The 25,073-nt window shown below is 47.8% G+C and overlaps 1 pseudogene; it reads left to right on the top strand.

Moving 5' to 3' along the window:
- The first annotated feature begins 488 nt into the window (after positions 1 to 488).
- LOC131419743 (cytochrome P450 11B1, mitochondrial-like) lies at positions 489 to 15,166 on the top strand (annotated as a pseudogene).
- Positions 15,167 to 25,073: the final 9,907 nt, after the last annotated feature.

Genomic DNA, 25,073 nt, shown 5'->3' with positions numbered 1-25,073 from the left:
GGGACCCTTGCTGGCTCATGTCTCCACTCCCTGAGCCCAGCATAAGGCTTGGGGATGAGTAGATAAAACACATGTGGGTTAATGAAATTAGTGCAAACCATCCCCATGCCTTCCTGCTCCAGGCCTTGTAGGAAGTAGAAGAAAATATCCAAGGCCCCTTCTCATCTCTTGATAAGATAAGGGACCATCCATCTTGCTCCTTCCCCCACTGGGGAGAGGGGAGAGGCCTCTTTCCATGCTCGCCCCCATTCAGCCCCCAATCCAGATCCTGCAAGCACCCACTCAGCAGCAGGGCTTGCAGAATTGCCCACGAGGTACCCCTCCATTTTCTTCCTCCTCTTCCAGCTGCTGGCCTCCATGCCTGACCTCTGCCCAGGTCTCCTGGCTTGGTCCAGGGATGATTTCTTCCACGACATGATCAAGTTGGCCTGTCCAGTCTCCAGGAGACATAAAAGGATTGGGCTGAGAGTAGGTCAAGGAACTCAGGAATGGTGCTCAGGGCAAAGGCAGACATGTGCCTGGCAGGACCCTGGCTGTCTTTGCACCAGGCACACACAGTGGACACCAGAGCCTCTCATGCCCCCAAGGTGGTGCTGCCCTTCGAAGCCATACCCCAGTGTCCCGGCAACAGGTGGATGAGGGTGCTGCAGATCTGGAGGGAGCAGGGCTCTGAGACCCTTCACCTGGAGATGCACCAGACCTCCCAGGAGCTGGGGCCCATTTTCAGGTACTGCCCTCCTGCCCATGAGGGGGGAACACCCTAATGCTCTGTCCCTACAGGCTGTGAGTCCATGCTAGGTACCAGGCACTGCCACATCCCAGCTGGACCCTGTGCTCTGCATCCTTAGGGAGGCAGGGTGGGAGCTTGGTGGGCGCTGGGTGTGCCTTTGATGATGGAGACTGTGGCTCTTCATGAGGGCAAATTGTTACAATCCAAAAAAGGTTTCATCTGCCCACTGTAAAACATGTCAGTAGTCAAGAGGCAAGGTAGTAGGAGAGAAAGGACTTATTACAGCTTGCTAGCAAGAGGGAAGATGGCCAACTAATGTCCCCCCAAAATCTTAAGGGGGCAGAAGATCTTACAGCAGTTATATAGGCCAGGGGGTTACAGCGGATGGGGTCAGGAATGTTGACACTCTGGTGTTACAGACTGGGAGTGCCACATCAGATCTTTCAGTCTTCACTGATGATGGCTATCAGTATAGACTCTCTGTTTGGGGGTCATCACATTCCTAAGGAACTTAAACGAACAAAATTATAATCTTATCACAGCTGGGAGGTACATGCACAAACAGAGGTCGTAAACTCTACAGAGCAGTTAGATCTCCTGGAGGGTGCATATCCAGCTGAGTTAGTTTGTCAGAGGTCATTCAAAGTTACAATAGTGTTTCTTTTCTGCAATGTGGCTTCCCTCATGTCAGCCTTGTGTTGAGCTGGTATCAATTCCCCCCTTTAGTTGTTCAGTCCCTCAATCTTGAGGGACATCCTGTTGATGATGGGCATAGGATGTTCCATCTCATTGAACCAGTCTCTTAGGAAGACAGTGATGCAGGTGGGCTCCCAAAGTCAGGCCTATATTGTGTAGACAAGTACCTGGGTATTTAATAAGACAAAAAGAAAAGCAAAGTCAATGGTGGGAGTAAATTATAAACCAGTTTTTGAGTCCAGAAGATTTCTAGATGTCAGTGTTGAAGCATCTTCTGCAGCTTAAAATGTCTCTGATGACGTAATTGAGTGTTCAGGTATCCTTTCTGAGTGGCTTACCTAGCAACAGACATGAATCTCTCTTAAGTTTATGTCAAGTCCACCAGCTTCAGTTTGCAAGGCTTCAGGAAAAAGGGCAGGTTTAGTTCTCTGTGCTTCCAAATGAGAATGATGCAAAAAAATTGAAAACATTAGTTTGGAGATTTGTAGCCAGGTATTTCAGGAGACTAGAAGAATTCAGGATCCAGTCCAGTTAATAGATATAATAAAAACCTCAAAGACAATTAACAGAACCAGAATTCAACATTGACAAATATGTATTATAGTTTTTATTGAAACATAATTTTTCTCTCTAAAATCAACCTCATTTTTACCAAAGATAGCCAAATTAAGACTAACTGGTTTGCAACACAAGTCTAGTTTCAATAAAACTTGATTTAGTTATTTACATAAGTGCAGCAAGAACAACAATTGATCATATAGGCTCTTTTAAATCTGCTTTGCTGGAATTCTTTATAAGGAATCTCAGATTGAACTTTAAAGGCTTCTCGAGGCCAGGAAAGCCAAGCCAAGGACTTTGTCATCAGACTTGCCTGTAACACCTACAGATTTGGGTGATTCCTCTCTTCTTTTGAGGTTCCCCAAAATACTGAGGTTCCAGGCACCTGTCAGATAAGTGACCTTCCTTGCTCATCCTGGTAAGATTGCTTGGAACTTCTGTAAACAAGGTCAATCAAGCCAATATTTCCGAGTGACTTTATTCCAGAAAGTCAAGCTTTATTCCTCAAAAGCTGTCTTGTCATATCTGAGTCTGTATGTTTTTCTCAAATATGATATTCCAGTCAAAGCCTTTGTAATATAACCAATGTTTCCAATTGTGTCCTGTTATAAGGAGAACAGATTCTTATTGAACTTATGCAAATAACTATAATGCCATGGAAACAATACTCACTCACTAAGAGTTTCCAAATCCTGGAGGGATCAAGTAGGGAGAAAAAAATAAATGTTTAAATTCTGCTTACAATGGTATAATTTACCAAATTGCTATAAGTCATGGTTAGCTTGAGAGAAAAGGGAAAAGGTTTTCTTAAATCTGGAAAAAAAAATCAGCAATATTTCAAACAAAAATCATAACAATTATAATCATTCTCATCAGTTCATTCAGTCCAGTGTAATCAATTCTTGATCTTAATCTGTTAGCAGTTTTATGGGGCCATAAGTTTCTCAATTAGACTTCTGTAATTTCTTACCCAGTTCAGTTTTATAATCAGAAAGTTAACCAGAAACCTGTTTTCTAGAGTAAGTGCCAGAGTCCTTTCCATGAATTCCTCTGAAGATGAAAACATTCGCAAAAGCATCAGAGTAAAACAATAACTGCCTATAAACAACAAGACCCCAAAGTGGCAACTGACAAAGAAATTTGGTTAATTTCAGTGACATACAATACTTCAAGATAATAACTCAAATTATGACTGATCAGGACAGATCAGAATTCTAGGAATGTTATATAATTTTTAAAGCATTTACATTAATAACATTTGCCCGCACAATATCATAGGTCCCTATGAAACAATGCTTAGTTATCCATTTAGCCATGGTGACAGTTAAAGATTTTCAGGAAAATGCAGAAAATTAAATAGCTGTAAGAAAAATCTTAGCACCTGTGATTAAAGACCTGATAAAAACAATACAGGAAATTTATTTTGATAAAACACTAAAACCTTTCAGAATTTCCCTATCAAAAGCAGAGTAAAGTTTAAGAAAAGTATCCTTTTAAGAGAGAAAGAATCAAATTCATTTTTTTAAATAATTTTATTTATTTATTTTTCTCCCCCAAAGCCCCAGTAGATAGTTGTATGTCATAGTCGTACATCCTTCTAGTTGCTGTATGTGGGACACGGCCTCAGCATGGCCGGAGAAGCGGTGCATTGGTGCGCACCCGGGATCCGACCCCGGGCTGCCAGTAGTGGAGCAGGAGCACTTAACCACTAAGCCACAGGGCTGGCCCAAGAGTCAAATTCTAATTTTGCACCAGTTTACTTTTGACATTAAAACTCATTTACTTAATTAGATTTACTCTAATCCCAGCCAACTTGACCATGCATAAAACTTTTTTTAAAGTTCCTCTTCCACAAACCTTCTATAAATTTCTTTCTACATTCAGAATTTGTCCTATGCCTTCCTTTCTTCCCTTCTAGTACTTTAGGACAAATTTATCTTTCTTAACAAAACAAACAAAAATATTTCCATTATTTTTACCTTCTTCACTGAAAACATAAATTTTACTTTCCTTGAATACAAAGATGTTTTCCTCATTAATTTTTAGTAACCTTAATCACATATTAGAATTTTTAACCCTTAGAAAACTTAATTTTTAAGTAAAAACTAATTAAGCAATTGTAAACTTTCTTTTTCATTAGTATTCTGTGGCTTGACAAATTTATAAACACTTTTTATAATTTCTAAAAACATGTTACTTCATAGTACAATCTTTTAATAAAACAGAAGACATTTTTACCAATAGATCCAAAACATCTTTTAGTTTTTCTTTAATAAGAAGCCAAAAGTAGATAAACTTAGATATGTGTAGCACTAATGTCTCATTATTTTATCTTATTTGAAAACGACCCAACAAATTTTTATCATTTAACTTAATTTAGCAAAACTCTAAAGTTTTAAGTTATCAAAAAAAATTTGGAGGCTGTTTTTTCAAGTATACAAAACCACAAAACATACTTATTGTACCCAAAAACTCTAACCCATTTTCATCTATCTAAATCATTTGTTTCCAACAATTGTGTTTCAATTACCCATGAAAACTTTATGAGATATTAGACAAAATTAACTATCATTTGAAGCTATTTTACTGATGAATTTGCAACAGACAACATAAGCTTATTGGACTAGTAAACCCAGGTGGCATGTTGGCATCATATCCATATACTGACAACTCTGAGGACATGCCTTCTTCAATCAAACCAACAAACTTAAACCAGCTTTCATTTACCAAAGATTAATTTATATCATGGTAACTTGAAAGACATTTGGGCTAAATCTATTACATTTAGAATTTATGTAAGCAATTACTTTAAATCAATTAAACAGAGCTCTTAATTTTGACCACACCATCCGGAGGTAAAATATCACACATATGTAAGATACCTATAGACAAACACACACAGAGTTTCCACAGCTATTTTTTAAAAATTACTGTCATGAATCAGGTACAGTAATACAAAGCTCCCTAGTTATGAATCCATATTTTGTTTTAAGACTGTTTTACTAATATTTGTGGAGAAGACACTCAGGATGCTAGATTTTTGGCGAGGGTGCTCTTAGGGCCGTTTTTTTTGCCTTTCTCCCTTTTTTTCTCTTCAGTCTTAGGAACTGCTGATGAGCTAGCTAACACTTCCCAGAGAGGCGAGGCGGTAACCCTGTCTGAGATAAAGGAACTGGCTGGACTCTGAACTGCCCCTACAGTTGTATCTCCAGTCTTACAAGGATTTATTTTAAGGACAATTGCTCTTGATTTCTCAGAAATTGGGCTGTAACTTAAATGACACTATAGGTTGATCTACCTGTCCACCTAGATCACAAAGGCACAGAGAAACCACTCAAGTTTTCTCCAAGATGGAGTTTCTGGGTCATAACCCACCCAACTGAAAGTGTTTCCCATTAGTTAAAGTGCACCCGAGGGGTGAGTCTCCAGGGGTGCTTGGAGTGTTCCCCATGGCTGTAAAGCTGGTGTCCCACTAACAGCAGCCTGGAGAAGGGTGCAGAGCCCGACTGTGGGCTTCAATACAGCCATAAGATTTAGTCAAGTCCCACTCAGCCGGGGCACTTAGTCCCTGAGCCAACAGAAAGCAAGCCAGGGAGGCAAGAAGCAAAGGCCTGGAGCGGGCTGGGGGCTGGGGGTCCCAATGCCAGGGTTGAGAGTTAAGTCCCTGGAAGAAAGTTTTTTAAGTTCTCAATTTTTACAGAAGGTGCAGGCTCAGGTCCAGCCTGAACTTAACCTCGACTTGGTGACAACAGAGGAGGTGACAAATGAAACAGACAAAGAAGAGAAAGAGGTGATCAGGCCTCGCCCTCACGGCTTCTTCCCAAGGGTTATCAAGACAATGGCCACAGAAACAACAGTTCCTATGCTGGGGCACACAACCCTGGCAGGACAGTTTAAACCAGAAACCAGAACCACCAAGAGACAACTCACTTGGGGTCGCTGGAGTGATCAGGCCCAGAAACAAGAGGGGAGCTGCCAAGGGTGAAGCCTTTGACTCTCTAAAGATTTCTTTGTTTGTCAGTTCAAAAGCTCAAAAGGAGCACAAAATGGCTACTGTAACTACAAATTATCTTGGGTTATCTTGCCAGCTAGTTACAGTTATTTCCATTTTAGAGGGCTTTTCCCAAGGTGGCCATAACAAACAAGGTAATTTCTAAAGAGAGCTTTTTATGATCACCAAGAAATTCAGTCCCCAAACAGCCAATTTTAAGCTATTTACCAACACAGACAAAGACACAGAAAAACCAGACACCAGCGAACTAGTTCTCAGATTTAGGGTATAAAGTCCTACAACTGTTCCCATTCTGAGTGCGTGCCCAGACGGTCCCATTGGATCCCAGATGGCTGTGCTGCAAACAGAAGGACCCCAGATGGAGGGGAAGGAAGTTCACGAGCGTCCTCAAGTGACTTACCCTATTACAGATTGAGCCCATCGCCTCACCAAAGTAGCCATTTCTCTTCCTACCACAACCAGCGTTAGGAGGCAGCCGGCGTTGGTCCAGGAAAGCAGGAAGGACAGCTCCCCGAGACAAAGAGAGCCTCGGCAGCCGCTAGGGATTTACCCGACAGGTCACCCATCCAAGGTCAGCTGGCCATGAGCAGGACTTAATGTCCCGCTTGGGGTGCCAAATTGTGACCGCCCAAAAAGGGGGTTCACCTGCCAGTGGTCATCACATTCCTAAGGAACTCAAAAGAACAAAGTCATCATCTTATCACAGCTGGGAGGTACATGCACAAGCAGGGGTCGTAAAATCTACAGAGCAGTTAGATCTCCTGGAGGGTGCATATCCAGCTGGGCTAGTTAGTCAGAGATCACTCAAAGTTGCAGTAGGGTTTCTTTTCTACAGTGTGGCTTCCCTCACATCAGCCTTGTGCTGAGCCAGTATCAGGAGCACTCCACGGCTCGCTGCTGAGTGGACAGAGCCCACACACTAGAGTGGGAGAGGCTTCAGTTAGACAGCAAGAGGGACTGCCTGCTCTGAGCCACAGTCTAGGAGAAGGGGGAGGTCAATAGAAGACAGGCCAAACATGGGAGGGGGACGGGGGAGGACACGGTCCCACAGCAGGGCATTGAGCTTTGTCCCACAGGTATGACGTAGGAGGGACACAAACGGTGTTTGTGATGCTGCCCGAAGATGTGATGAGGCTGCAGCAGATGGAGAGCCATCACCCGCGGCGGACAGCCGTGGAGCCCTGGCTGGCCTACTGATGGCATTGTGGGCACAAATATGGCGTGTGCTTGCTGTGAGGACAAATTGCGATGGGGGCTGGGCAGCCTGGGTGCAGACACGAGGGAGAGAGGGAAGACCCCAAAACACACCTGCTCTGGGCCTATCTGGGCGGGTGGAGAGAGGGGACACAGTTCCCGACAAGTGCCCACCCCATGGGGTCAATGTGCCCTGGGGCGGGGTAGGGAGAGCAGGCGCACAGTGGGGCCCCTTCCTCCAGACTGAGAGGAAGGACAACAGCTACCTCGAGGGAGCACCCCCTCCACGCAGGCCTCTGAGGGTCTCTCTTGCAGGGGGCTCCCCTCTGACAGCTCAGGAAGCCCAGGCCTGGGAAGGGGAGTCACCGGCCAGTGGTGCACATCAGCGTGTGCTGGAGACTGAGGGTCCCCCAGGCTCGCAGCCCTCAGCGCTGCCCCCGTGCCTCCTGGAGTTGAGGCCAAGGTTGCTCAGGAGTGGAGAGCCTGGGGATGGGGCGATAGCAGACTGGACACCGGTGGCACCTTTGTCAGAGGCAAAGCTCGGAGTGGGAGCCTGGGTGAGTGTGCGTGTGTGTGTCTGGGGGTGTCTGCTTGTGTGGACGTCTGTGCCAGTCTGAGTATGTTTGCTGTGTGTGCACATGCATTCCTGTGTGTGGATGTTGCTACATGTGAGTGAATGGATATGTGTTTGCCCATGTCGACTTCCTTGTGTTTGTGCTCACATGTGTGCCTGTGCATGTGCTCGCACCACTGCATGTGTTGGTCGTGTGCCTCTGTCTGCTTGCATGTGTGTGTGTTTTTGCCTGTTGTGTGTGTGCCTGCCTGCATGTGTGTCTGTGTGCGTGCATGTTTTTGAGTGTCTGAGTGTTGCGTGTTGTGCATGTGGGAATTGTGTGTCTGTGTTCACGTGTGTTTTCCCACGTGTGTTCCCTGTGTTAGCGTACATGCGTGTGCAAGTCCGTGTGCATCCTGCTGTCAGCAGGTGCTTGTACTTGTGTGTCATATGTGCATGTGTGTGCACGTGATCGTTCTCAGTACCTCAGGCGGCTAGCCGCAGGAGAGAAGGCGTTTATGCTGGAATGTGGCTGAGAATGCCCATCCCTTCCCGTCGTCCACTAGGGGCCGTCCATGGAGCCCTCACGAGCTCTGGGCTCTATTCTGAGTATATTAGGAGAGATGCAACTTGGTTCCCGCCATGGAGGAGCTGGAGACACTGTAGGGACAGGAGTAGGGGTGACTGGCACAGGGGCCCCATTCTCAGGAACGGGTAGGGTGGGGAGACGAAGGTCACAGGGGCCTCTCCTGCTTGGGGCATAGTGTGAGCAAGGTGGGAAAAGCTTGACAGGAGGGCCAGCCTCCATCTTCGGAGAAAAGGCCTCCACAGCCCGGGAGGGCTGGGATGGGGGATGTGTGGGCCGGGCACTGGGCTGCAAGTCTGCACGAGAATGCAGCACGTTCTGGCAGACGCTCCGGTCTCAGCCCCAGCACAGACTTGAGCACCCTGGGCACAGCACACTCAGGCCCCCCGGAAAGAAAGGGGTGCAGTTGGAGCCGAAACATGACAGCCTGCCGTCCAGAAGTACATCCCCATGGTGGATGGGGTGGCAAGGGACTTCTCAAAGGCCCTGAAGTGGAAGATGCTGCAGAATGCCCGGGGGAGTCTGACCCTGGATGCCCAGCCCAGCATCTTCTGCTACACCATAGAAGGTGTGGGGGCACAAGGGGAGGGCCGGGATCGGGGTGCTGGGGGAGGCCAGGAACTGGGGCGGGAGGGTTGGCAGGAGCAGCCGCGAGGCCCAGGTTGCCTTAGGCTCAGCAACCGCATCCTCCCTGCAGCCAGCAACTTAGCCCTTTTTGGAGAGCGGCTGGGCCTCCTCAGCCACAGCCCGAGCCCTGCCAGCCTGCACTTTATCCACGCTCTGGAGGCCATGTTCAAATCCACCGTGCAGCTCATGTTCATGCCCAGGAACCTGTCACGCTGGACAAGCACCCAGGTGTGGAAGGAGCACTTTGAGGCCTGGGACTACATCTTCCAGTACGGTGAGGGCCAGGGACCCGGCAGTGCTGCGAGGCAGGGACACGGGGGTCCCCAATTTCCACTTACCACAGTCTGGGAGAACTGAGGCCACATAAAGGGGCTTGCGGCTTCTTCATGGGCCCCGAGGGAGCTGGCACTGAGGCTGGGCTGGGCTGATCCCGAGAACTGGGCACAGGAGCAGGGACACTTGGGGTGCTGAGGGCTGACAGGCAGGGGGACAACATGAAGAAGTGCCTCCCAGCACCAGGCCCAGGGCCTCTGTGTCTCTGTCCCCACAGCCAACAATTCCATCCAGAAAATCTATCAGGAGCTGGCCCTCGGCCGCCCGCGGCGCTACAGCGGCATCGTGGCGGAGCTGCTGCTGAGTGCAGACATGAGCCTGGATGCCATCAGGGCCAACTCTATCGACCTTACTGCCGGCAGCGTGGACACGGTCAGGCCAGCAGCCAGCCCTGCCCAGCCACCCCGGGCCCTCCTGACCCCTCTCATGCAAGCGTCTCCTGCACGCCACCTCCCCAGTCTGTGCCTCCAAGACTACTGGTCTTGGGCCTCGGTTCCTGAGCTGATGGAATGCTCGGAGGGGAGGGAACACGGGAGCCGAGCCTGGAAGGGAAGGAGTTTGCAGTCGCTCGTGGGAAACCGTGCTCCAGGCAGAGTGCAGAGTGGACAGAGCCTGGGGACGTGCAGCCGCACAGACCCCACTAGGACGATCCGGGTCCTGGGAAGAGGAGCATGGGCCGAGAGGCAGTGGAGGGCTGCACAGGGGACCCTTCCCAGTGACAGATGACATTTGGCTTCCATAAAAGATCCTCAGAGGCGACAGGCTGATGACAACACAGGGCTCCAGCTTGTGCAGGAGAGGACAGATGGCAAGCCAGCACGGTGGGCACAGTGGGCCCCAGGGTGTGGAGTGTAGCCAAAGCTTCCCGCCTCAGACCAGCCTTCATCTGCCAGCGTCTCGGAGGGCCTGCTCTGGACCCAGCCCTGGGTCTGAGCCGGGCACAGACTCGCAGTGAGAAACTCCCCGAGCAGAGGCTGAGATGCAGCCACCGTGAGAGAGCCCCGGGGAGGGATGTCCTCAGGGGGCAGCTCTGGGACAGCTTCCTGTAGGAGGGGGCCTTTCAGCTGAATGTGGAAGAACCACACAGAAGTCAGACAGGCCATGAAGAGGAGGCGGGGAGGGCCGCAGTCCAGGGCCTCCAAAACCGGACAGCGAGGGAGGGAGTGAGGCTGAGTGGAGGGCAAAGGGCAAGTGGGCAGACGAGGCAGAGGGGATCAGCACTCCTGTCAGGAAGGGCCTCGGGCACCAGGCCCATTTCCAAGGCTAACAGGTGTCTCGGCGGCAGCATCTCAATCAGACTTTGCTCCCAAGTGTCCCCATGTGCCACCGGACAGAGCATGGACTGAAGCTCAGGGGTCAGCAGGGAGGCCACCGCTGCATGTCAGGTGGAGCCAGAGGCACGCTGCCCTGGGGACGGGCATTCAGGAGATATCTAGCCCCCAGACCTCAGGCTGGCGTGGCGGGCGCCTCTCCCAGCACATGGAAATGACCCAGGAGGAGGAACTGGTTGGGGTTCCCGGGTGGCCGGTTCGTGTTAGGACCGTGAGAGCTGGGCTGACGTGCCTGTGGATGCCCAGGGGAGATAAACCACTGAGAGCCAATGGACCTGGGACTCCAGAACCCACTCCCCTCAAGTAAATGTCAGGACGGAGGCCCTCCTGCTCCAGAGGAGGGTGAGAACCCGGCCCTGAGTGGCTGGAGGAGGCCTGGGTCTCCACCAAGGTGGGACACCTTTCCTGAGGGGTTCCGGAGAAGTAGATGAAGTAGGTTTAAGAATCTTGAGGTCTCAATAACAAGTAAAGAGATTGAAATAGTAATCAAAAACCTCCCAAAAAATAAAAGTCCAGGACCAGATGGCTTCTCCAGTGAATTTTACCAAACATTCAAAGAAGATTTAATACCCATCCTCCTCAAACTATTCCAAAAAATAGAGGAAGATGGAACACTTCCTGAATCATTCTATGAGGCCAACATCACCCTGATACCAAAACCAGACAAAGACAATACAAAGAAAGAAAATTACAGGCCAATATCGCTGATGAACATTGATGCAAAAATCCTCAACAAAATATTGGCAAACCGAATACAACAATATATTAAAAAGATCATACACCATGATCAAGTGGGATTTATACCAGAGACGCAGGGATGGTTCAACATCCGCAAATCAATCAACGTGATACATCACATCAACAAAACAAAGAATAAAAACCACATGATCATCTCAATAGACGCAGAGAAGGCATTTGACAAGATACAACATCCATTTATGATAAAAACTCTCAATAAAATGGGAATAGAAGGAAAGTACCTCAACATAATAAAGGCCATATATGACAAACCCACAGCTAACATCATACTCAACGGGGAAAGACTGAAAGCCATTCCTCTGAGAACAGGAACGAGACAGGGCTGCCCACTCTCACCACTCCTGTTCAACATAGTACTGGAGGTTTTGGCCAGAGCAATTAGGCAAGAAAAAGGAATAAAAGGAATCCAAATAGGTAATGAAGAAGTGAAACTCTCACTATTTGCAGATGACATGATTGTATATATAGAAAGCCCTAAAGAATCTGTTGGAAAACTATTAGAAACAATCAACAACTACAGCGAAGTGGCAGGGTACAAAATCAATCTACAAAAATCAGTTGCATTTCTATATGCTAATAATGAACTAACAGAAAGAGAGCTCAAAAAGATAATACCATTTACAATTGCATCAAAAAGAATAAAATACCTAGGAATAAATCTTACCAAGGAGGTGAAGGATCTATACAATGAGAACTACAAGACATTATTGAGGGAAATCCACGATGACATAAAGAAATGGAAAGATATCCCATGCACGTGGATTGGAAGAATAAACATAGTTAAAATGTCTATATTACCTAAAGCAATCTACAGATTCAATGCAATCCCAATCAGAATCCCAATGACATTCTTCACAGAAATAGAAAAAAGAATACTAAAATTTATATGGGGCAACAAAAGACCCCGAATAGCTAAAGAAATCCTAAAGAAAAAGAACAAAGCAGGAGGCATCACAATTCCTGACTTCAAAACATACTACAAAGCAATAGTAATCAAAACAGCATGGTACTGGTACAAAAACAGACACACAGATCAATGGAACAGAATTGAAAGCCCAGAAATAAAACCACACATATACGGACAGCTAATTTTCGACAAAGGTGCTAAGAACATGCAATGGAGAAAGGAAAGTCTCTTCAATAAATGGTGTTGGGAAAACTGGACAGCCACATGCAAAAGAATGAAAGTGGACCATGTGCTATTGCCATTCACAAAAATTAACTCAAAATGGATCAAAGACCTGAAGGTGAGACCTGAAACTATAAAACTCATAGAAGAAAATATAGGCAACACACTATTTGACATTGGTTTTAAAGGAATCTTTTCGGATGACATGCCTACCCAGACTAGGGAAACTAAAGAAAAAATAAACAAGTGGGACTTTATCAGATTAAAGAGCTTTTATAAGACAAATGAAACCAGAATCAAGATGAACAACCAACCAACCAGCTGGGAGAGAATATTTGCAAAACATACATCTGACAAGGGGTTGATCTCCATAATATATAAAGAACTCACACAATTGAACAACAAAAAAACAAACAACCCGATCAAAAAATGGGCAGAGGAAATGAACAGACACTTCTCCAAGGAAGATATACAGATGGCCAATAGGCACATGAAAAGATGCTCAACATCACTAATCATCAGGGAAATGCAAATCAAAACAACACTAAGATACCACCTCACGCCTGTTAGAATGGCTATAATCACCAAGACATAAAACAACAAATGTTGGAGAGGATGTGGAGACACAGGAACCCTCATACACAGCTGGTGGGAATGCAAATTGGTGCAGCCTCTATGGAAAACGGTATGGAGATTCCTCAAAGAATTAAAAATAGAGATGCCCTATGATCCAGCCATTCCACTACTGGGAATCTATCCAACGCACCTGAAATCAACAATCCAAAGAGGCTTATGCACCCCTATGTTCATTGCAGCATTATTCATCATAGTCAAGAAGTGGAAGCAACCTAAGTGTCCCTCGACTGACGATTGGATTAAGAAAATGTGGTATATGTATACAATGGAATACTACTCAGCCATAAAAAAAGACAAAATCGTCCCATTTGCAACAACATGGATGGGCCTGGAGCGTATTATGTTAAGTGAAATAAGCCAGAAAGAGAAAGACAAACACTGTATGATCTCACTCATATGTGGAATATAAACCAACACATGGACAGAGAAAACTGGACTGTGGTTACCAGGGCAGTGGGGGTGGGGGGTGGGCACAAGGGGTGAAGGGAGTCATATATGTGGTGATGGACAAACAAAAATGTACAACCCAAAATTTCACAATGTTAGAAACCATTAAAACATCAATAAAAAAAAAAAAAAAAGAATCTTGAGGTCTCACATCCCCGGCTCTGTCCTCCTCTGGGCATGCACATCACTGTGCATTCTGAGACAACCCCACCCCCAGAGGAAGACCACCTTCCTGGGAGGGGTGCCCTGGGGCTGAGGTGCAGGGCCTGTGCCAAGGTGCGAGCCCTGCACCCATGGCTCCTGCAGATGGCCTACCCCTTATTAATGACCCTCTTTGAGCTGGCTCGGAACCCCGAAGTGCAGCAGGCCCTACGCAAGGAGAGCCTGGTGGCCGAGGCCAGGATCTCTGAAAATCCCCAGATGGCAACCACAGAGCTGCCCCTGCTGTGGGCGGCCCTCAAGGAGACCTTGAGGTAGGTGTGGCTCCACTGTCTGGCTGGGGCTTGCAGACACATCCTGATAAGCAGCTTTGCCCAAGGCTGCATCCCCCTGCACCTCCTCTTCCTCTCCCTAAAGGGACAGGGCCCCTTCTCCCTCTAGGATCCCCCGCCATCCTCAGCGCTGTCCTCCCTGACCCGGGGCTGCTCAGGCTGGGGGAGCTTTGGCTGATCTCAGCAGATGCAAGGAAGCAGCCTCTTGATCTGGGCTTCCTGGTGCAGAAGCGACTGTGAGGGTGGGGGTGGGGGTGGGGGCTGGGGGGAGCTCCCCTGGGCTGGTGTGCCCTGGCCAGGAAGGCTGCAGAAGGGAAGCGAGGGTCTTGTCACAGCTGAGGACCCTGGTGGATGCCCAAATCCACAGGCTGTACCCCGTGGGTGTCTTCTTGGAGGGAGAGGTGAGCTCCGATCTGGTGCTGCAGAACTACCACATCCCGGCTGGGGTGAGTGAGGCCCCACAGCCCCTGCAGCAGACACCAAGCCTGTCTGACCTTCGCCCAGGGGGCGGCTGGCTGACCCTGCCCCTCCCCATCTGCCCACAGACAACGGTCAGGGTGACGCTCTACTCCCTGGGCCAAAACCCCGCCGTGTTCGTGAGGCCGGAGCGCTACCACCCCCAGCGCTGGCTGGACAACAGGGCCTCCAGCACCAGGTTCCCCCACCTGGCCTTTGGCTTCGGCCTGCGCCAGTGCCTGGGGCGGCGCCTGGCGGAGGTGGAGATGCTGCTTCTGCTGCACCACGTGAGCGGGCCGGGGCGGGGCGGGGCGGGACTGGACGGCACCGGACTGGGCGTGGCCTGTGGGGGCGGGGGTGTTCAGGGACCTGGTTGGGCACTACAGGCTCCTGGGTTTTCCGCGCCCACCTAGTAGAGCCCTGGAAGGTGGGGAAGGCTGGACCAGGACCCTGAGGCTGATCTGTGGGTCTGGGGGAATCCGCGCCTCTGTCCTAGGTGCTGAAAAACTTCGTGGTGGAGACGCTGACGCGAGAGGATGTGAAGATGATCTACCGCTTCATATTGATGCCCTCCACCCTCCCCCTCCTTACCTTCCGGGCCATCAAATAGTCACGTCTCTGCACTGTCGCCCCAGCCACACCACCAGCCCCGTCTGCCTGACCCCAGGCCACCCTTGTTCCTCCCATGGACCCTACTCCCGGAGGTACTCTGTCCAGCCAGCACCTTGCACAAATGGAACAGCCCGGGTCCTCCGAGGGTCGGGGCTTTCCAGGCTATGCAGCAAGGCCAGGGCAGAGCTGGGGATGAATCTTGGTTGCAGGTCCCGGCTGTGTGCCCAGTCCCACCAGTGCCTTCTCCAGCAAGGAGTATCCCCTGAGGGCCTTTGACTCTCTGTGGCCCCAGCACTAGCTCCAGGCTCCTCATGTGTCCATCCAGGGGCCTCAGATCCTGCCTCTTGCTTCCTTGTCCAGTCTCATGTAACTCTCTCTACTCAATTCTGCCCCATGCAAGAGCTGACAACTTCGGGGTCCCCTGTCCTGCTCGTTTGTTTCAAATGCGATACTCTTTTTCTGCAACACTCTTGCCTAGATGTGACCTTCAAGCTGGGTGATTTGTTTGTCTCCCTTTTCTGCTCAGCCCACTTGGGCTCCTCTCGGCAGTGCCAGTCCTCTAGGATTGTGGCTCAAGCCCCAGGCCAAGGTGCCTGGATAGACAGATCATGAGTAGTGTTTACTAGAAGAATAGACTCCAAGGAGCCGTCTTGAACATCTGGGCCAATGCTACTCAGCTGAAAGCAGGAAGGATGGGAAACCCCTTGGCAGGCGGCAGGCGACCACCTAGAAGCCCCTAGAAGAGACGGTGAGGCCATCTCGGCCAGGCGCAGCCTCGTGCTCCCTCTATCGAGCCTCTGTGTGAAGTGCCCGCTGCCCTTTCACAGGGACCTGCGGGAGAGGGGCTGCCCTGCCCCAGCGGGGAGAGGCTATGAGCAGCTGAGACTGCGGGGCGCCGGGCTGGCAGGGGCGCGCGGCCCGCCCCACGCCGCCTGGGGCCCAGGGCGCCCCGAGCTGACAGGGGCGCGAGGCCAGGCTGGTGGTGGGGCCGCCCTGCTCACCCAACTCCCGCCCCTGTCCCAGCTGGTGAGGAGCAGGCGCTCAGTTCACAGCAAGGCCTTCGGGAGGCGGGGTCGCCTTCTGGCTGCACCTGCCCCGCCAGCCAGCCTCGAGTCGCCCCAAGGCATCCTGCTGGGTCCCCAGATCCACTGGATGAGGAGAAGAGTTTGCGCACTCCTCCCCACTCCGCTCTGCCCACGGCAGAGGCCTGCTGCCCGGAGGTGGGCTTCTCTCTGCCCAGAGGCTCTGCTGAGGGACTTGGAGAAGAGAGGAGATTCCAGACTCTGGTCAGCCCTGGCTCACCACGGGGGCCCAGCCCTTGATCCCTCCGAGATCCCTCCGAGCCTCACATTTTTCCTTCAGGAATTCTGTATACGAATGTCCATGCACCAGGCCCCAGTGAGGGCAAGACTGCTGCGTGGAGAGTGCCCAGCTCTCTGCCCCAACAAGCCCTCAGTAAACGGGAATTTCTGCTCCCGCCTCTGTATTCGTGGCCCTGCTCTGTGGGGAGCTGGCCTTGTGTGATGTCAGGAGTGGAATGAAAATACAGTTACCCTGTGGTGAACGTGTGTCATTCTGCCACTCTGGGCACACGTGTTCACTGCATCTTCACAGCAACTCTGAAACGGAAGCACTTGCCATCCCCACTTTACAGATGAGGACATCCAGCCTCAGAAAATTCGTTTAGCTGCCCCGGTTCTCACAGCTCACCCATGGCAGAGGCACCCCCCAGCACCCAGGATGCCAATCTCACCTCTATTGCCTCCTTATCTCTCCTCTCCATCAAAGGACCTTGGAGTGGGAGTGCATTTGCGCATCTTGGAAACAACCTCCAAGTTAAAGCATCTCTGGCTGCTTTTAAGATCGTCTCTTGGTTCCCTGTGTTTCTTCAGTTTTATTCTGTCAAGTCTATGTAGGAGTCCTTTTTTATTTATCCTGCTTGGAATTTCCTGTGCCTTTTGACTGTGAGTGTCCATTTGGCTCTTTGTAAAATTCCTCCAGGTCATCTTTATAGTCTATTGTTTAATTGTCATAATTCGTATACCTCATCACTTCTTCCAAGTTAGAAATGGTATTGCCTTTAAAATACCCGAAGTCAAGAACTGGAACATCTGTTATATGTGCAGAAGGGCTTGTCTGAGGCTGCGTTCCATCTGAGTGTTTCTGCTGCTTCTAACAGTTGTCCAAGGATTATCACTTTCCCAGGCCGTTTTCCTGTATTAACTACTTATCCTGGGGGTTCCTCTAAGCTGTGAGTAACATAAATCCTAAACTGACGTGAGGGCATTTATCTTGGTTCTCAGGAGGGAATGTGTATTCTTCCTCAATCCCAGCCTTAGGAAGCTAAGCTTCCTTCTCATCTCCCAATACTGTTGGGTGGAATATTTCTGGACTACATTCTCAGTGCTGTTGTAGTCTTTTAAAAGTCTTGCCTTTCTGGGGGGCTCCAATTGAAATTTCTAATCTTACTTATGTCCTATGCCTCGCATTCTTTCCCCCATGTCACTGGAGCCGCCAGATTATTAAACATGGCAACTTGTACCCACCTTCTCCCCTGGTGGCTGCTGTATTGGCTTCTGTGCTGGCTGCTTGCGAGTCTAGGTCGCTCCTTATTTCAAGATCCTGAAGGTGTCGTGTCCTTTTTGCCAGCCCAGAAATGCATTTTTGTGTGTTTTTGATCATTTATAGTTACTAGAAGTGCAAATATTTTCAGAGTGTCAGCTCCATAATTTTGCTAGAACCTGAGGACATTCACCGGAGCATTTGAGTAGAGAGTTGGTGTCTGGAAGCTCTCTGGGGCTGCCCTAAGGGAGGACAGTGTTGACTATATGTGTGGAGCATCCTCATAATTGTCAATGTGAAGTCTCACTCTTGTTTGCAAATTTTTTTTCAGCTTTCTTGCAGAAATATTTGCCTACCTTGCAAGAGAGGTCCTAGAATTACTGGTTGTTGGTCTTCTGCACTAGGTAGAATGTTGGACAATGCTGGGATTGTCTACCAAAATTTAAAATGGCCAAGTTCACCCTTTCGTTACTTAACAGATATGGGGGCCTTCTATGTGTCATGCAGTGTGCTACAGTGAGAAAGACAAGTCCTTGCCCTCAGTGGGACTATATCCTATGAGTCTAACCTATGGAAATAGGTGCTGACGTATTTATTTCAATAAGTTCTGGAATGTCGGAAATAGACACAACAGGGCCAGCCCTCATGGTCTGGTGGTTAAAGTTCGGCACTCACCACTTCGGCAGTCCTGGTTCGCTTCCCGGGCATGGAACCACACCACCCATCTGTCAGTTGCCATGCCGTGGCGGCAGCCCACATAGAAGAACTAGAAGGACTTACAACTAGGATATGCAACCATGTAGTGGGGGGCTTTGGGGAGGAAAAAAGAAAAACAGAGGAAGATTGGCAACAGATGTTAACTCAGGGCAAATCCTTCCCTGCAAAAAAAAAATAGAGAGAACATAATTTTCTTTCATTAAAAGGATTGTTAATTCTTGGTATGTCCATTCATTAGAACACTAAGCATCAGAAAAAAAATGAGGTACATCTGTAAGTATTCGTATAGAATGATGTTTATCATATATTAACTAAAAAGGCAAGTCACGAAGTTACACCAGTGTGTATACGGGCTCACACATTCTTGCAAACACACCCCCACCCTCCCACATACACACAACGCACGCACGCGCGCCCACACACACACACACATATACACCATAGTATAAACATAGATTCCACTGTATTTTAACAGAACGTTAATATGAAGAGAAAAATCTAAAAGCCTCTAGAAATGTCTAGAAAGATGTCTAATAACTTTGTCATGACAACACCATTACATGTCAGAAAACAATAGAAGAATATATTCAAAGTGCATAGGGAAAAATGAGTCAATATAGGAATTTAAATCCAGCTGAATGTCCATTCAAGAATACCAGCTAAATGAAACATTTTCAAAGAAACAGCGAGTGACAAAAGCAGTTTGCTGATCACAGATCCTCACTGAAAGAACTACTCAGAATTTGCTTCAAAAAAAGGAAAGCGAACCTGAGATAAGATGAGAGATATAGAATGCAGTGTGAGCACAGAAGTTTGCACAATTATGTAGAAACATTTAATTAATCACTGACTATGGAGAGGCTCAACGGCACAACTCCTGTGAATAGTACATGAGCCCTATCCCCTCGATACTTAGTTTCAGGTACTTAGAACATTCCAGATACAGTTCCCTGTTGTGACGTGTATTCTTCATCATTGTTCGGAATCAGCTCCTCTTGGCCTTCAGCAGACGCCAAGCACACTGTACTGATGCTAAGCCTTTCACCCACAGCATCAGGGGCTCCTGGACAGTGCTCCCTCAGGGGGCCGCAGAGGCAGGCATCTCCCTGGGAAGCTGTGGGCATCCGGCTGGGAAGACCCAAACCGTGCGCTGAGGTTTCAGCGACAACTGTGTGAGCTTGGACAAGTGGTTTAACTCCTTCTGGTCCTCTAGAATTTTCCTTAATCTGCAAAATGATACTGAGGGAATAATAACAACAATAGTTGTAATAATAATGCTTTAACATGTCAACCACTAACAATACTTGGCATGTGTGTGTCACCCATTTTATATCGGCCCCATACAGACGAGGCTACGAGTGAGGAGTTGTCATCATCCCACCTTATCGATCAGCAAATGGAGACCCAGAAAATGGGGATCTTTGCCAAAGGATACAGGGCTAACCAGTGGGACAGTGGGGGTTGGAACTCTCGTCCCTGTGACTGCAGGGCCAAGCTCCTCCTGAGCTCACCCACAATGCCAGGCAGGCGAGAGGGTTCCTGTGGGGGTCAGGAGGTCAGGGAGCACGAGGAAGAGCTGCCCTGGAGAGCTGTCCCCAGGTAGACAGCCTGACGGACTCGAGGACCCAGCCGAGACTGACTCTGGGTTCGGCGGGGTCTATGAGGCTGAGTGTCCTGCATCCGCTCCCTGCCTCAGCCACTGAGATAAGAAACATCCAGGGACCCCCATGTTCCCAGCAAAGGGAGGGCTGCCAACAGGACCAACACCTCTCCCCAGAGACTGACACCAACTTGTGCCCACCCACCCAGGAAGGGCCGTGCACACGCACAGGGAAGTTCGCTGTGTGCTGACAAAGCGTGGCAACCACTGGGCATGACATGGGCTACTCTGGTGACAGAGACTTCCATCCACCTCAGGACCTGCATCTGAGGAGCGCTTCTGGTGCGCCTGTGGCTTCCTGCCCCAGCTGGGGCCTCCAGGAGTCCTCGACCAGGTCCTGGTGCTCAGGCACACAACACTTACAGCCTCCCCCTTCCCACAGCCCTTGGACACTCACTTTGTCACCAGAGGAAAATTCTTACCTGCTTCGCTTCATCCTCATGAAGACAAGGCAGGAAAACCCCTGCTACGATGCAATCACCTAGAATCCTCTCCCTTCCTTCCAGGGGAGATCTGGGAGAGCCGCCTGCAGAGACTCCACACCCCACAGGACACTGGCTAGAACACTTTGCATGACACAAGTCCTTGGGACAGATATCACTGGGGGGGAGATGCAGAGGTGGGGGGCCATCGACCTGGTCTCTGCGGGGTGATGTGCCTGGGGCTTGCCTAGTCACCACAGAAGATTCCAGAAAGAGCAAGGCCGATTCCTGTGGCAGGAGGGAAAGGCAGTCACGAATCAGCCATCTGTCTGGGGAGCAGTGAACCCCAATCACAGGAAGTGTATGAGCACCAGGGACGTCAGGGTTCCAGAACAGTCCAGTTCAGGCACTAGCCTCAGTCCAGGAGGAGAACAGGATGTCCTCACAGTCCTCCAGGAAATGACTCACATCTGGGGGAAGGCAAGAAGGTCGTGTCCCCACGGAGGCTGGTAGTCAGGGCACAGCAGCAGAGGCTACTCGGGAGCCCTCTGGGGACCTCACCCCTGGTGGCCACCACTCTGTCTACATTGAGTTAGGTTTCAATGAGGGTGACCGGCTCTCTCTTCTGGAGACCAGCGACCTGGCACCCACGTAGCTTTGACATGGAACTCAGAATCTAGTGCAGCAAAAGAGACTAAAAATACTAAGAAACGTCACTCTCACCTGGCCACATAATAAGCTTCTTATGGACTTATTGATAAACACACGGACAGCCCCGCGTCTGTGCCAGAAACAGCTCTGAGCACTTTGCAAACTCTGACTCACCTAGTCCCCTTCACAAGCACCGTTGTTATCTGCATGTTATGCCTATAGCTGAGGCACAGAGTGAAGTAACTTGCTGAGGTCACACAGGCAGTAATCGAGGTAGCTGTCATGCAAGGAGGGAGCCCAGGGTCACGTCCCTGTTCACCAGAGAAAGTGCCCCTCCTCTGAGACCAGGCCTGGGAGGCCACTTGAGGGGCTGAGGTGAGACCAAGACGGGGCTGGGCCAGGAAGGTGGGGGAGGCTGTTGTGCAGGGCAATGTTGGGGCAGACACAGAGTGGAGAATAGGTGTGTGGTTGGTGAGTGCAGACCCCTCCCTTGTAGTGGAGCTCCACTGCAAAGACGTCCCCCTCCCGCAGTTAATTGACACCTTGAGAATGGAGAAGGACCGAGAGTCCCTCCCCTGGCATTTTGCCTGTCCCCCAGCTCACTTCTCCTGCCCTGCTGCATTCTCTAGGGCCCTCTCTGGCTCCTTCCCTCTCCCCTGGCTTCCTCTAAGAATCCTCATCAAATTACTAGCAAACCAAATCCGTTAACATATAAAAAGAATTACACTTTCTGAACAAGTAGCATTGATCTCATTAATAAAAGGTTTATTTAACATCCAAAAATCAATTAATTGTAATAGGACAATAACCACATCAATGGACTATAAAAGAAAAATCACACTCTTATCTCAATAGATGCAGAAAGAGCATTTAACAAAATCCAACTTTGTTTTCATGGTAAGAAATCCTGAAGAAACTAGGAACAGAAGGGAACTCCTTCAACTTGAACAAGAGCTAGCGTCATACTTAGTGGTGAAAGGCTGGCTGCTTTCTTCCTAAGGTTAGGACCAAGGATGTCTGCTCCCTCTGCTCCTGTTCACATGGTACTGGAGGTTCTAGCCAGAGCAATTAGACAATAAGAATAAGCGAAGTCATCCAGATTGGAAAGGAAGAAGTAAAACTACCTCTATTCACAGATCATATGATCTTGCATATAGACTATCCTAAGGAAATCATTTAAAAAGTATTATATCTAATAAAGCAGTTCAGCAATATTTCAAGATACAAGAACATGATACAAAAATCAATTGTATTTCTCTACATTTGTAATGAAGAATCTGAAAATAAAAGTAGGAAAACCATTCCATTTACAAGAGCATCAAAAAGAATAAAATACTTAGGAATTAATTTAACAAAAGATGTTCAAAATTTATACTCTGACAACCACAAAACATTGTTGAAAGAAATTAAAGATTTATATAATTGGAAACATATCCTGTGTCCCTGGATCAGAGGACTTAATATTGGTACGGTGACAATACTCCTCCTCATATTGGTCCCCAGATTTGACGCAACCTCTGTGAAAATCTTAGCTGACTTCTTTGTAGAAACTGGCAAGCTGATTCCATATTCATATGGAATGCAAGAAACCTAGAATAGCCAAAATAATCTTGAAAAAGAAGAAAAAGTAGGAGGACTCACTTCCCAATTTCAGAACTTACTACAAAGCCACAGTAATGAAAACAGTGTGGTTCTGGCACAAGGACAGACAGATAGATCAATGGAATAGAACTGAGAGTCCAGAAATGAAATGATAAGTCTATGGTCAACTGACTTTTGACAAAGGTGCCAGACTATCCAAGGAGGAGAGTAGAGTCTTTTCAACAAATGGTGTTGGGACAAATTTATAGCCACGTGGAAAACAAATAAAGTTAAACCTTTACCTCAGACCATATACAAAAATTAACTCAAATGGATCAAAGACCTAATCATAAGAGCTAAAACTTGAAAACATTAGAAGAAAACATAGAGATAATACTTCACGATCCTGCATTTGGCAAGAGTCTTAAATATGACACGAAGGACATGAGTAGCAAAAGAAACGATAGATAAACTGGATGTCATCAAAATTGAAAATGTTTGTGCTTCAAAAGACATTCTCAAGAAAGTCAAAAGACAACCCACAGAATGGGAGAAAGTATTTGCAAACCATATATCTGATAAGATACTTGTTTCCTGAATATAAGACAACCCAGTTTTGAAAGGGGCAAATGGTTTGAATGGACATTTCTCCAAGGAAGATACACAAACAAATGGCCAACATGCACATGAAAAGATGCTCAACCTCATTAGTCATTAGGGAAATGCAAATCAAAACCACAACAAGGTGTGACTTCATACCCACTGAATGGTTAGAATCAAAAAATCAGAAAATAGCAAGTGTTGGTGAGGATGTGGAGAAATTGGAACCCTCATACATTGCTTGTGGGGGTGTAAAATTGTGCAGCCATTTTGGGGACAGCCTGGCAGTTCTTCAAGTGATTATAGAGTTACCATAGGACACAACTATTCCACTACTAGGCATATGCCCAAGAGAACTGAAAACATATGTCCACATAAAAATGTTTACGTGAATGTTTATAGCAGCATTATTCATAATAACCAAAGGTGGAAACAACTCAAGTGTCTATGAACTGATGGATGGGTAAACAGAATGTGGTATAACCATACCAAGGAATATTATTTAGCCATAAAAAGGAAATATTGAAACACATTGCAACATGGATGAACCCTGGAAACATTGTGATAAGTTAAAGAAGTCAGTCACAAAAGACTCCATGTTATATGCTACCACTTACAAGAAATGTCCAGAACAGGGAAATCTAGTGACAGAAAGGACATTAGTGGTTGCCTAGTGATGCGGGGTGAGCCTGGACAAGGTAAGGGGGTAATCACTAGTGGGTATGGGGTTTCTTTTTGAGGTGATACAAATATTCTAAAAATGACTATGGTGGTGATGGTTGACATATCTGTGAATATACTAAGAATTATTGAATTGTACACATTAAATGAGTGAATTACATGGCATGTGAATCGTATCTCAGTAAAGCTATTTAAATAAATAAACAAATTAACAAACAAAAAAGAAATACTGATAGGTGTTACAACATGGATGAACCTTGAAAACATTAAGCCAAGTGAAAGAAGTCAGACACAAAAGGCCAAATATTGTATGAACCATTTCTGTGAAATATCCAGTGTAATGGGTAAATTCATGTGTCAACTTAGCTTAGCTATGGTGTCAAATTGTTGGTCAAACACCAATCTAGATGTTGCTATGAAGGTATTTTTTAGATGTGATTAACTTTTCAATCAGTAGACTTTGAGTAAAGCAGATTATCCTCCATAAAGTGGGTGGGCCTCACCCAATCAGTTGAAGGCCTTAAGAGCAAAAACTGAGGTTCTCTCAAGTAGAAGAAATTCTCCTTGGAAGACTACAACAGAGGCACCTTGCCTGAGTTTCTAGCCTTCTGCTTTGCAGAATTCAGACTCAAGGCTGCAACATCAGCTCTTACCTGAATTTCTAGCCTGCCAGCATGCCCTACAGATTTTAGACTTGCCAAGACCTACAATTCCTCAGAATAATGACCTCCTTCCTCCCTCTTCTCTTCCTTTCTCTTCTCAGCCCTCCCTCCTCCCCCTCCTCTCTCATTACATGTATTTATATCCCTATTGGTTCTGTTCCCCTGGAGAACCCTGCCTGAGACACCCAGCATAGGCAAATCCACAGAGACCAAAAGCAGAGTAGTGGTTGCCAAGGCCTACGGAGAGGATGAATGAGAGTAACTGCTTATTTGATGTGGAGTTTCTTTTTGGGGTGTAAAATGTTCTGGAATCAGATAGTGGTGATGGTTGCACAACACTGTGAATAAGCTAAAAACCACTGAATTATACTGTTTCAAAATGGTGAA

The sequence above is a fragment of the Diceros bicornis genome, chromosome 21, assembly GCF_020826845.1.
Source record: "Diceros bicornis minor isolate mBicDic1 chromosome 21, mDicBic1.mat.cur, whole genome shotgun sequence".
NCBI lineage: Eukaryota > Metazoa > Chordata > Mammalia > Perissodactyla > Rhinocerotidae > Diceros > Diceros bicornis.
This window is presented reverse-complemented; position numbering and strand designations above follow the sequence as displayed.